Here is a 12,446-nt window from a genome sequence, read left to right as displayed (position 1 = left end):
TAAAATGAGCGCACGATGCCCCAGAATGGCCACTCCCGTGCTTGATCGATAAGAGAGGTACTGGTACACAGCGGTAATGCGCGCTCTACCCAGAATACCTCTTTTTCGGCTAACTCGACAGGCATTTAAAGAAAACAAATTTTCAAAATGGGGTGAGCTTTGTCAACCTAAAACTTTAAAGGAATAAAGAACGCTGAGTACAGCACTAGTCGAGGAGTGAACCCGGCATTGTAAAGATCCGAGCTCTGATTTGCGATCTAAATGAATTTATCTCCTCCAAGTTAGCTAAGATAAAATCAGTTATTCTTACGGTCCAAGACTTAAAGTCCATCTCTCTCGCATAGGGGGTCTTCAATTTTTGGACCCCTTTTATACAGCTGAAGAAAATTGATGCGTTAGTCAGCAGAATTGCTCCGGAATGGCCGCACGATTTTTCTCTTGCCCTCACTCTATCCGTTTCACTTTGTCTTGCAAACATGTTTTCATAACTCTGCCTCACCGAGAAACTCTCCAAATATATTGTGCCTTGGCTGCTGCGCTCATGGCATTCGACCATTTTCACATTGCGTAAAGAAGTGAACGGGGAAATTTCATGTCATAGCTTGGAGAGATGTTCATATCGCAAGCAAGACACCTTCTTAGGTGTGTGTCAATAGCAAAATTAAAAAAAAATCCTTATATAACCTTAACGCCATTTCCTTCGGAATACGTAAAGGACTTGGATGATTAAAATGTTTAAAAATGAAACTTATGCCAAAAAATAGGACATTTTATATGCATCACATTTGTGACCAATATTTTTTTGCATGTCTCTATACAATTTTCATCCGAACGGCGAAAGGACCCCATGACTCACGCAGTAGCACGAAAGAGCTCAGAGAGGAGACTGGCTTTCACGAAACGATTAATGAAAATATCTCACGTATTGAAACGCCCATTCATTTTTTGTAATATAAATTATTTTATTGGTTCCAACATGATTCCAGTAAGAAATTCACCAGGAAAATTTTAATCTTGTAACCACTTCCCACGCCGTACGATCTCCTTTCGTTTTTAGTTTCCCACATTTGCTAAGTAATAATCTATAACTGGTGGATAGGGAACTGACTCTCCATAGTTATAGGTTTTACAGGGCATCTATATTCACAAGGGCAATATTATCGGGAAAATCTTTAAGTAAATAGGAAGTCATCTTGCGTCACTCGTCAGAAGCTCTCCGTTGCCTTGATTATCCATCCTCTCAATGCAACAATTTCAGAGGGTAAAAATCATTCGCCTTGGCCAGAAGGTGTTGCGGCATCTCCCGCAGTTTCTTTGGAATTTATCCATCCTCTAATTCTTTTTATACCCATCGAATCTCCACGTTTCACACCTTTCCATCTCGTAAAAGGCTACACACAACTGATATCCTAACAATGGGTCGACTCATTATGCCAAAGGGAGCGAGAAAATTTATGAGAGCCTAAGTTTGCCGTCAAATCTTCCCCGATTGTTGCCCATTCAAGCTAAGGAACAGAGAGAGCGGTGGCTCGGGTTAACTCACCATCTTGCATGCTGTACTCTCGCCCCATTATACGTTAACGCAAACACACTGGGATATATATCATTCTGGTGGTTCATCCACGGTACTCATTACCACGGAGATAGTCGATCTAGACAACAATCGAAGGTCTTTTTTTCTTGAATTATGATACAATAGATAAAACACACGACAATTAAAATATAAAATACCTCTTCAAACTGTCGATCTGACTTCAAATCGGCGTGAGCCAAGTGCTTCCATGCAACTTAAATTCTGTCTCACCAAGATTTCTAACATACTTATCTGCAGATTTACCGTAATTTTTTGGCTACAGAGTAGCAAATAAAAAAATATTCATATAGGATGGACAAATCATCACCAACTACAACTCATCGCTATTCCATTGCTGAGAAATTAAATAGAAAAACACTCAATAGGATTAGAAACTCGTGAGCAGGTTTGAGCGTAGCCCAATTACGGAAAAAATTCAAAAGTAAATAATTGAAAACAACAAAGGAAAAAATCAAATAACAATCTTGGCTGGATACGATTCTATTTAAGTTCTTAATTTGAATACGAGATCAAATAGACAATCTGCTAGGAGTCATGTTGATCCATGCATTGGCGCATAGCCTCCCTCGGAGTCAGGGAAGACTGGAATTCATCTTTTTTACTATTCTCACCGATATGCACCACAAAAAGGGGAATCGAACCTTCAACCTTTGGGTAGCCAGGAAGTGAGACCTATCAGGATAACCCGCCCGGCTTCATTAGCTACATCTCTCATCATTTGAAATTGTTTTTTCATCATTATGGAACAATTCTAACACTTGCGCCTTCATACTGTATTATAAATTAATACTATCCAGTTAATTATCCTGTTGGCCCCCGACATAACCTTTATTAAAACCGCAATTGATACGACACCCTTGACTCTAAGTCCAGTGCCAGTAGATTAATTACTATTTGGAAATTGTACCAAAGTTCAATAAATCGTCCTTATGTCAGTTTAAGGTGAACGAAGTTGTTCTCGGTTCATTGAACTATCGAAAAAGGATTTTCCTATAAAATGAATAAAACAACCAGCTAACTGTGCTGCCACCAATTACTATTGAGCTGCACGGTAACGTACCGCTACATGACATATGGAAAGCTTCGTGAAGTCATACCGGAGTCGAAAATTTCACATAACGAATTATGTGAACAATTTCCATCAATAATTCGGGAAAGGTTTTCCATTTTTTACAACCTGATATGTTAAGGCGTGTTCTAGATTACAATAAAATCAATTGCGACACTAAAACATAAACTGAGGTGACTGTGACTAACTAAATACGAGAAACATGCTTATTAATCCATTCCATCAGGCTCAAAATCGGTGGGCGCAATACGAAAATATAATTCCTATCCACAGTGCACACCTAAATAGTTACTCCCTATGCCCCCAAAACTGTTAGACTGTAGCAGAAAACAATTTTGTAAAATGCTTCATCAACAACCAACCTTAATTTTTACTTAAACCCTTTGGTCTCTCGCCCTTAAAACAGACTATGTACATATTTTAAAGCTTAATGATTTTTCAGGTTGAACGAATAAATTTAAAGAAACTATTATGGAATAAATAATATGAATTTCGCGGGTCGTCGTAAGATCGCTATTATAGTTCTTGGTTTATCAGGTCAACATCATATCTAAATGAAAAGTCATTTACAAATTTACGCGCAGGTTTTAAGGGTGGCGTTAAAAATATTTACTATGTAATTAAAATAAAAAAGTATGCAACGAGTGAGCTAATATTAAAACTAATATTTTTACTAGATTAGCCATAAATTTCACAAGGAACCAAGAAAAAAAAATTTCCGGTACCGGGAATCGAACCCGGGCCTCCCGGGTGAGAGCCGGGTATCCTAACCACTAGACAATACCGGATTCTGGAGAGGCAAACTCTTTTGACTGTAAAATTCGAAGAATCTTCCACATTTTCATTGCATGGATGGAATATCACGCACACTAATAACCCCACTACATTTTAGAATATTCTTTTTCCCCACTCACTTTATGTGAAGGAAACTTACAATCCTTATAACTTTCTTTTGGAATTCAATGATATTGAGCCCATGTCGACACATTCTAATGACTGGTCCTGCATTAGTGGGTGATAAATAATGTTGAAGCCTTGCTAAGATTTTAAATTCCAGCAGCTAGTTAACAATGGCAACGACTAGTTGCAAAGATTAGATTTGTTTCAAATATCGACCCATTCAATGACAGAGGTAGAGTGGAAGGGGGACGAGAGTGGACGAACGGAGATAAATAAGGAGAAGATACAAAGATATATAAACGTCCTAATTCGGGCGAAATTGAGACAATAAGGTCCCTTCTTCCATTTCACCCTAAGATGGGAGGTTAATACCCTACATGATTTAGCCTTCAGGGTTCAGCGCATAGTTATGCATAAATACCTAATTTTTATGGAAATATGCTTAAGAAAATTCACATTCTAGAACGGAATTGTAAGAGACTGTGGGAAAAAAAATCTTCAATCCCAGATCATATTTCTCAACCACGCAAAAAATATTCCACCTCTTTATACACTGATATGGAGTCGACGAAGGACAAAAATTTGGTCACAGACTATTATTGAAATTCGTGAACATGCTTTTACTTCCTTAGTATGAATAACCTCAGTGGAAGTGGATAATTAGGTGCCCCAATTGGTACCACAGCATGTGTAGTCAACCATGTAGGCGTTTTAAAAGATGGCTACAGAGTGTAGGCACTCCACTCTTTAAATTGCTCATACTTCTCCTTGGTCTTATTCTAAATGTTGAAGTCCGTGTTCAATCAGATGCCAAGATTGATTCTTAATAAAAACATAACTTCTTTCCAAACAAAGAGATACGGGATGTTCATTTTGATAGGATATAAATGTAAGACCTGTTATAGAATTATTAGCGGTTAAAGGAATCAATCTCATTTTAATTGAAGGAAAATAATATAAAGTTCTAATTTAAAGGAAAAAAGCTACACGCTACTGTTCCTTAAGTTAATGTATGAAAACAAGTATAATCTTGAAGCAGGCTTTAAAATATTCCAGGATTACCCGACAAAACTGCAATCGTTGGTACTAAATACGACAGCTAACCGATAACAAACAAGGGAATAAAGGAGGTACCTAAGGGCTCATTTTATGCGACATTACACGGACGTTATTATCGCCCGTAAAATATGCCAATGAACTTGCAAAAAAATTAAGCATGGTCACGACAAATGCCGAAAGTGTAATATCCCCGTTACTCTCGAGGTCGAGTTGGTATACGATCTAAACCCCTTCAGTTAAATCGACTTAACAATGTTTTCACATTTATACTATTGAACACTTTAAGCAAAAAGACACATAGATAAGAAAGATCTACCGATTTTAGTGGACTTTTCTAAAAAACAAAATAATAATCAAAGAGGCAACGAAGCAACTAGATTCCTTAATTATAGATAGAGATAAGTTTTTACTAGGAACGGGATACTTAAGATTGAAGAGCATACTACATACGTGTATACTTCTCGTTTTAAATGAGCTTAAACATTTCTATTTTATTTGCAACGGTGCAAAGACTAGATGTTTACCATTCTCCAGCAGAAACCAAATCATAGAGTGAAAAAATACGCAATACGATGTCTTCTTCTGGAATTAAATCTGAAATGTCTCCTTCTGGTATTCTTATGAAATTAATGCCATGAGATGCTGGATACCAGGACTTAAGTCCAGAGCTTGACATTGAATAAGATATGGGGACTTCTCATCTGGTAATTAATTACTTATCGGACGCTACATCAAAGTGAATGGGAATTATGTACTATGACACGCAGGGATTACTGAAATAATCCATGTAGAGCGGTGGAGATAGAAACAATGAGCTGCAACTCTCCGCATGAGTAAGATACTCCGGAAATATTAGCAAGAAGGTAAATGCAAATATTATCAAAAGAAATCAGCAAACACATAATTGGCTTGCGAAACCTCGAAATTGACATTCCGTTCTCTGCTTACGTTGCTATTTCTTTTTGGTTCTTCTCATTTACGCCATTTGATATGCATGAAAACATACTAAAGCTAAACATGCAGCATAAAATTTCCCCTTAAAAGACCACTGGAGGCAGTTTTGAGAAGGCAGAAATTGAACGCCGTGTTTGCTTACGAAATGTATTCATTATTAAATATACAAATATCGATTGCATTACACTAGTAATGGCAACGTCACATTTTCATTACCATATCCATTTGAGCATGATACACACGTGAGCTTTCCGTACCTAGCAAAAACGAACTAGGTAATTTCCACACTTTAATTGAAGAGTGGCACGTAACGGCACACCGTACTTTTTAGCATAATCATGGGCGAAGCTACAAATACACACAAGGTTGCATACTTATTTTGTATCGATTTTACCGATTTTATGTCCTGCTTGTAATTTTACATACGCTATAATGTAATCGAAGGTTTGCACTAATGTACAGCATTAATTTAAAGGAATTCATGGAATATTCACATGAAGGTCAAAAATACAATATGACTACACAACACTAGTGCTTGGTATAAATGTCATATGTGAGTGGCGACGACCTGCAAAACCAATTTGGAAAACTCTTTGCAGCTCTTTCAAACGGAATTTAAATTACCTATCACGGTTAAACCATGGGGACGATTTAACTTGAGTTTAAAAAAGGGTGAACAAAAAATAAGAAAACGTGAATAAAATAACATCAAAATGTATTTAACGTTTCCGCCACGTAGAAAGGAAAATTAAAAACAACAGAATCTACAAAGTAACCACGAAGTCATTAAAATTAACGCTATTCCTCATGAAAAGGACAGCATCATTTTGAGAAAGAATATGCTCCACACTCAATGGACGATTTCCAATTAAAGGCAAAAGAGAAAGAGGTACACAAAGGCAACAAAGGGATTTCAGTAACTTGAACAACGGGTTACTATCAAAAAAGATTGAAAAGAAGTTTATCGTCATCAACAAACTCTAAAGAGGAAAAATATTTACTTTTGGATCTGAGCGATTTCTGAGCTCACAGACTCCAAATCTTCAAGCTATTGTTGCCTTAGAGGATTATGAACACATTTACTTCAATCCCCCTCCTTAGTTACCTTAACTTATTAAGTGGCCAAGGTATGCATTCTCATTATAGATAATGTAAACTTGATTACCATGAGAATTAAAAATATACTCAAGCAAACGGCGCCACACAGTTTTCTAGGCAATGAAAATCCAACATGCAATGAACCCGCTGGAGAGGAGGCCATGGAATATGGACGGTGATGCTGATTTTTGTTACTAACCCAAAACGGCACCATCTAGCTAAGAATCTCAACTATCATCAACGCCGGAATTTCAAGAAAAATAAACACAACATTATGTTACTTCAAAAATTAAATAAAAATATGGTACGCAGGCGTAGTGTTTCACGAGCGAAAAATTTCAATGAGGTATGTACGTCATTTAAGGGCATTGTGACACAAGAAGAATTGGGAACAACGAATTCTGGCTTATCTAGAGAGGGAGCTCTCTCACACTAATCCGTTCGACAAGAAGCTGGAGAAAATGGCCTGAAGGGAGAAAAATGAGGAATGGCCCGACATCGTGCTATTGGGGGTGTGGATGTTTGTTGGGTGAAAAATGGAGAAGGCACGGAATGCTGGCAGGTATACACGATAATAGAGTGAACATTTAAGCAGAGACAGATATTAATGGAGGAGAATTGTTCGCCGTGATATTTACACCATCTTGGACGAGGATCTTTGGAGTGGTCAGGTTTTTGGAGAATATAGAGACGGTATTGGTTACATATCTACACTTACAAACTAATGAGTCCACAAATTCAACGCCTGATCCAATGGGCGGAATACTAAACCTTAAATGGTTTTCATGGTACCCAAGTATACAGAAAACTGATACGGTATATCAGAGAATCTAACTAAAACGAAAATAAGACTCATTATTTATAACACTCACTAGTACAGCATTATTTTTCCAAGAAATTAATGGAATGAAAAGTTTATTGTATTGCTAAACTTTGAACAACCAAAAATTATAATCCTGCAAAGTTATAATTAGAATACCCTCCTTTAGTACTAAAATGCGAGGGTAGTTTTTCTAGGTCCTCGGAATCACCACCAGATGTCAGCGCTAGCGCAACGAGTTCCCAGCGTAGAAATAGGTAATCCTTTAGGAGTAAACACGTAAGGCGTCAGCGCTCTGGAAAGAGATCTGTGGCGCGGCCACCTCTCTACCGTTGCTGCCGTGTAATTATTAGTAAAGATTGAAAAAAATTGAGATTCGAACAGTAATTGAACACTTCCTAAAGAAAGGTATGAAAGCAAAGGAAATTCACTCGTATATCCGCCGGGACAGGAACCAAAATCCGAATCGCGGAAAGATAGCCACTACACCAACCTGACCCCTGAGTGAACTGCCAAATGACGTGATGGAATAAAAAATGCGACACAATGGAAAGCAGGCAGAGGTATTTTGAACTGCATCAAATACATGGTTGACCGTTTCTGAAAGGTGCAGTTAAATGCACAATAGTTGTCGTGCAGTGTTTTAAAAATAATGAAACTGTTAAAACACGCCTCCATCAATCTGCCGTTTCTACGCTTCACAAAATATATGTATTTAGAATGCATTATTACAATACCCACAATTTTTGTGCAACTATAATTTGACTCGAATATTTCAGAAAGGTTCCCCGGATAAATACATTCAGAGTTAGGAATTCAAGAAAATAAAACAACTCTTAGCATCGATTATTTCCCAATTTTTCTTGCCAATATTGTCTTCTCAATACTTAATTGCTGCAAAGAAGAAGATGCGTCATTCGCTGATATATCAACAAAGGGAACTTAACACTGTCTAATTAGTGATATAACTCAGCACTGATGAGCATCCGCCTGCAGAAAACCAATGCCTGAGTTACTCTAATGAGAGTGGCTAGACAGAGAAAGAAAGTAGGCGATCGAGGGAGGAAGAAGAAATTTTAATTAAGACTCTTCGTTAACGCTGGCAGCTAATTTAGAGCAGCACGTACTCCAACCCCTTAAAATAAATTAAAAAAACGAGCCCGCCAATGTCAAGAGCTTCGACCGGAATCGAGAGTCAAAAATGCTTCGGCAACGACGAGGGGGGAGGTAGGGAGCGAAGCGAGGTCGGGGGAACCTGGGATTCCATTCCCTCTCAAAACCCTTGCTACCTCCAGTGTCGAGGCGACTCTTTTGAGGCCTGGGTAGAAGCAGGAGATGGTCCAGCAAGGGGGGAGAGGGCTTCGATTTCATCCTCAGGGAACCCATAAATCATCACTGTGAATCAACCGATTACACCCGGGAGCTAAACTAGTAATTTGGTAGTAGAGAGCAGAACTAGGTCAAACCTATGCCCACGATACCACCGCGATAGTTAAGGGGAATTTATACAATTCAACTTGGGCACAAAATGTGTTTTACGGTACTGAGCCGAATGCAAGGATCACCGACGCGACCTTTCACCTTTACGTTAACGTGAAACCTATACGACCGCCGCGGCACGCCGGAGGCATGAGTCCGAGCACGTAGTAAGGGCCATAAACGTGAAGCAAGACAAAACAGACCTGGAAGCAAGCTTTCCAGGGGTCACTGCCAAACGCACTTACGTGAGGCCTGCTAGGCGATTTGGGGGCTGTCCTGGAAGTACGTGACACTTGGGGGGGGGGGGGGAATGGGAGGGGAGTCTGCTTTTTCATTACGTTGATTTACGGGGGCAAGAGGATATATGGGCAGATTTTGACGAGCTTTATCATTTTATTCTTTAAGCCAGTATTTATGAAGAAAGCATTTTCATTAACTTTGAGCATCAAAGAGCACATTGTTCAAATGCTCCCTAATGAAACTGTCGCTTCAGATTCAATTACTCATTTATCAACCCGCTAAGAGAGTTTCAAAATGTGATTCATTTCAATGAATGTATATTGATACCAGTAAATTATAAAACGAGTCCATTCATGGTTGTGTACGTTTTCCAAAACAAAAACATAACTGAAATGATCGGTAGGTAATCGAAATGAACAAAGCTGTCGTCAAACATAGATTCACCTATCCTGTTTAACGGAAAGGTGCCTGCTTGATATATTAAGGATAGCGCAGAGGTTATGACGTAGGATGGGGACAAGTTTCATATCATATTGATCCTTAAAAATTGAAGAATGGGTAAAAAATGTAGAAATGCCATACCTTAATTAAACACGCCCCTTGGACGCAGATCGAGTGTAAACCACAGTCATCTACCAAAAGGCTGGTTTGAAAGGTGGGGGAAAAGTTCGCCAATCTAAAATCATTTTTTCCCTTAGTGGACCCAGTGGGACGATTTAATACATTTAAACCATTTAAACATTGAAACCATTTAGAACATGGAAGCCTCCTTCTAAAGCGCACTTCCACATGCAGGACAACATAGGAAAAATAGAAAACTTACTCGGTTTACTTCATAACTATCTATCCTCACCTTTTAAGGTATGACAGTTAACCCGTGGCACGAAATCGAACAATTTGATTAAAATTGTTATCGCAAATCAAAAAAAGCGCTACCACCATTGCAATTAATTTGTTATACACTTGAAACAATATAATATTCAGCAATAAATACAATCACGTCTAATGAAATTTGCGTCCATCAAGTGGTTCACAGTAGCTGACTATTCAACGAATCACACACGCAAGGGGTAATGTTGTGAATACAAGATTGGCTTCCATCAAGCGGACGGTTGTTCATTCATATCGTCAGTCGAAGCATGTTGGAACTTACCAAGAGAGTTTAAATGATTCAACCATCTTCGAAAAGCCTTGCAGCTACAGATACTTACGAAGGTACACGACAAGCAATAACGTTTTGGCGACTCAAAAACTACAAAATCCCCTTCACTGTTGGTATCGTTACACTGTTGTGCGTTGTTTATTTTCATGACGCTATTACCATTACCAAGCAATATAATAAATACCTAGAAGTTTTACTATTCTAGTTGTGGAAGATATAATAATTTAGTTTAAGACTCATAGTTTACAGGCGATTCCCGCCCTTCGATGACCACTTATCGACATTCTGAGAGGCGACGGCTTTCTTACCCGATGGCCTCTTTAAATTCCCAGCGCCAAAAATTTGTTCAGCCGGGTTCGTTATAAGACTGGAAAAATTGATTTTTGTTCCAACGACTCCGTGGGTAGTTTCAAGTTAACGTGTCGTTGTAAATAAGCTCTACCCCACATTAGAAAAACAAATTTTCTAACATGACACACAAACACAATTTTCACTCAGTCACATAGGCGTGAGACAATTACATTTTTAGGGTGTTAGACGCGTTATTCACTGAGTTGCTTATATTACCACGGAACGTACTGTACCTTGAAAATAACATAGTCCGGATTTAATAGGGTCTGGGAGTGCTCGGAAGCACAATTGCGTCGAGATAATTTGAACAGAGTGAGCAGCCAAGATCACTACGGGCACACACTACGTCACTACGCCGCCTCAGAATTCAGCCCAATCTACGTAACATTGCACATAATCCGCGCCAAACATCCGTCGGAAAGAGTCTCGCGGACAACTACAGATATACAAGGATTGATACTGCTACTAAGAGATGCTCATAGTACGCTTATTTGTCACAGCGCTCACAAGTCAATTAACTAACTTGTAAAATTATTTCAGAGGCTGTCGAATACACACCTATTGCACGTTGTGACCACGATCCAGGATAAGCGAAGAAATGGCAACGATTGGAACATCGACACAACTATAAAGATCGAAATTCCAAGACGAACGTGAATGTAAAACTAGCAACAGCAGTGCCATTCACAGTAACATCGTCGAATTTCCTTTTCTTATTGCATAATAACTCTTCAGATCGGAATTACAACAAATTGTCCATGCTCAGTTCAGCAACCTTCAAATAATGCATGTGCTCTTAGAGGAGTGCCTCCGACAGGGACCAGTTTTGTCAGTCGTCACGGAAAGGATGAACATAGAGGGGCGAGAGGGGCAGGAAGCGTCACCATGACAAGCAGCGGCGGGAGTGAGGGAAGTGTTACGGGTGAGTAAAAAAATTACGAGCGAGAGTTTAACGACGGCCGAGTTCATCAAGGGGAAGCGTGAAGACGATTTGCATGTGAATTATTGCATGAGGTTCCATCACGTTTTTACGTGGACTAAATAAAAAAGCGCTTAAGACTTTTGAAGTTTTGTGAGGAGTACGGGAGTAAACATAAACGAAAAAGCACTGAGAATTAATTTGGTAAAGGCTGACAAAAAATGAAAGTGGAGAAAATATACTGACCGTGAGCAAAAATTGTTCTCAACATTACCATATAAAAAAACACGGCGTCTACTTAAGGAAGGGCCCGCTTCAACGAGCGTTGCGACAGTAATGAGAAAGGAATAAAATATAGGGACAGAGGTCGTATTATAATGGCAGAGGACCACAGGCTGGGACAGCGGAGTCCATGAAAACACAGGAATCCGGAAAGAAGGGGATGAAGGAACGGGAGTTCCTCCATAAAGTTGAAAAAATTAATACGAATGCAGTCATTTGAGGGTTTTGAAACAATCGCAGTGGAGTTTCAATTAAATCTTTATTTCATTCCAAGACTACGGGTAAACTCACGAACTGAACAGTTACCTCACTGAATACACAAGATCATAAAATGATAACCAATGACTCACCTAACTGAAATAATTAAAGAGAAAATTCAAAAAAACTTCCTTTGAAAAATTGAAGTCATAATTTTTGATAGCATAATGATGATTGTCGCCATGGTGGAGAGTTTTCCGATATCCGGCAAAACGTACAATTGTACTGCGGGCCCATTTCTCACAGCTACAAGTTCCTTTA

At 38.8% G+C, this 12,446-nt stretch overlaps 1 protein-coding gene and 1 non-coding gene across 2 annotated transcripts in view; both read right to left on the bottom strand.

Moving 5' to 3' along the window:
• The window catches only part of LOC139692830 (E3 ubiquitin-protein ligase MIB1-like), a 268,263-nt gene that overhangs the window by 38,785 nt on the left and 217,032 nt on the right, over window positions 1-12,446 (bottom strand). The window lies entirely within an intron of this gene.
• TRNAE-CUC (transfer RNA glutamic acid (anticodon CUC)) lies at window positions 3,380-3,451 on the bottom strand. The gene has a single exon. It is a non-coding gene; the product is annotated as a tRNA-Glu (tRNA).

Source organism: Hetaerina americana, unplaced genomic scaffold, assembly GCF_022747635.1.
Source record: "Hetaerina americana unplaced genomic scaffold, ioHetAmer1.1.p SCAF_42, whole genome shotgun sequence".
In the NCBI taxonomy this organism is placed as follows: domain Eukaryota; kingdom Metazoa; phylum Arthropoda; class Insecta; order Odonata; family Calopterygidae; genus Hetaerina; species Hetaerina americana.
The sequence above is the reverse complement of the archived record's forward strand: the minus strand, read 5'-3'. Positions and strand labels throughout refer to the sequence as shown.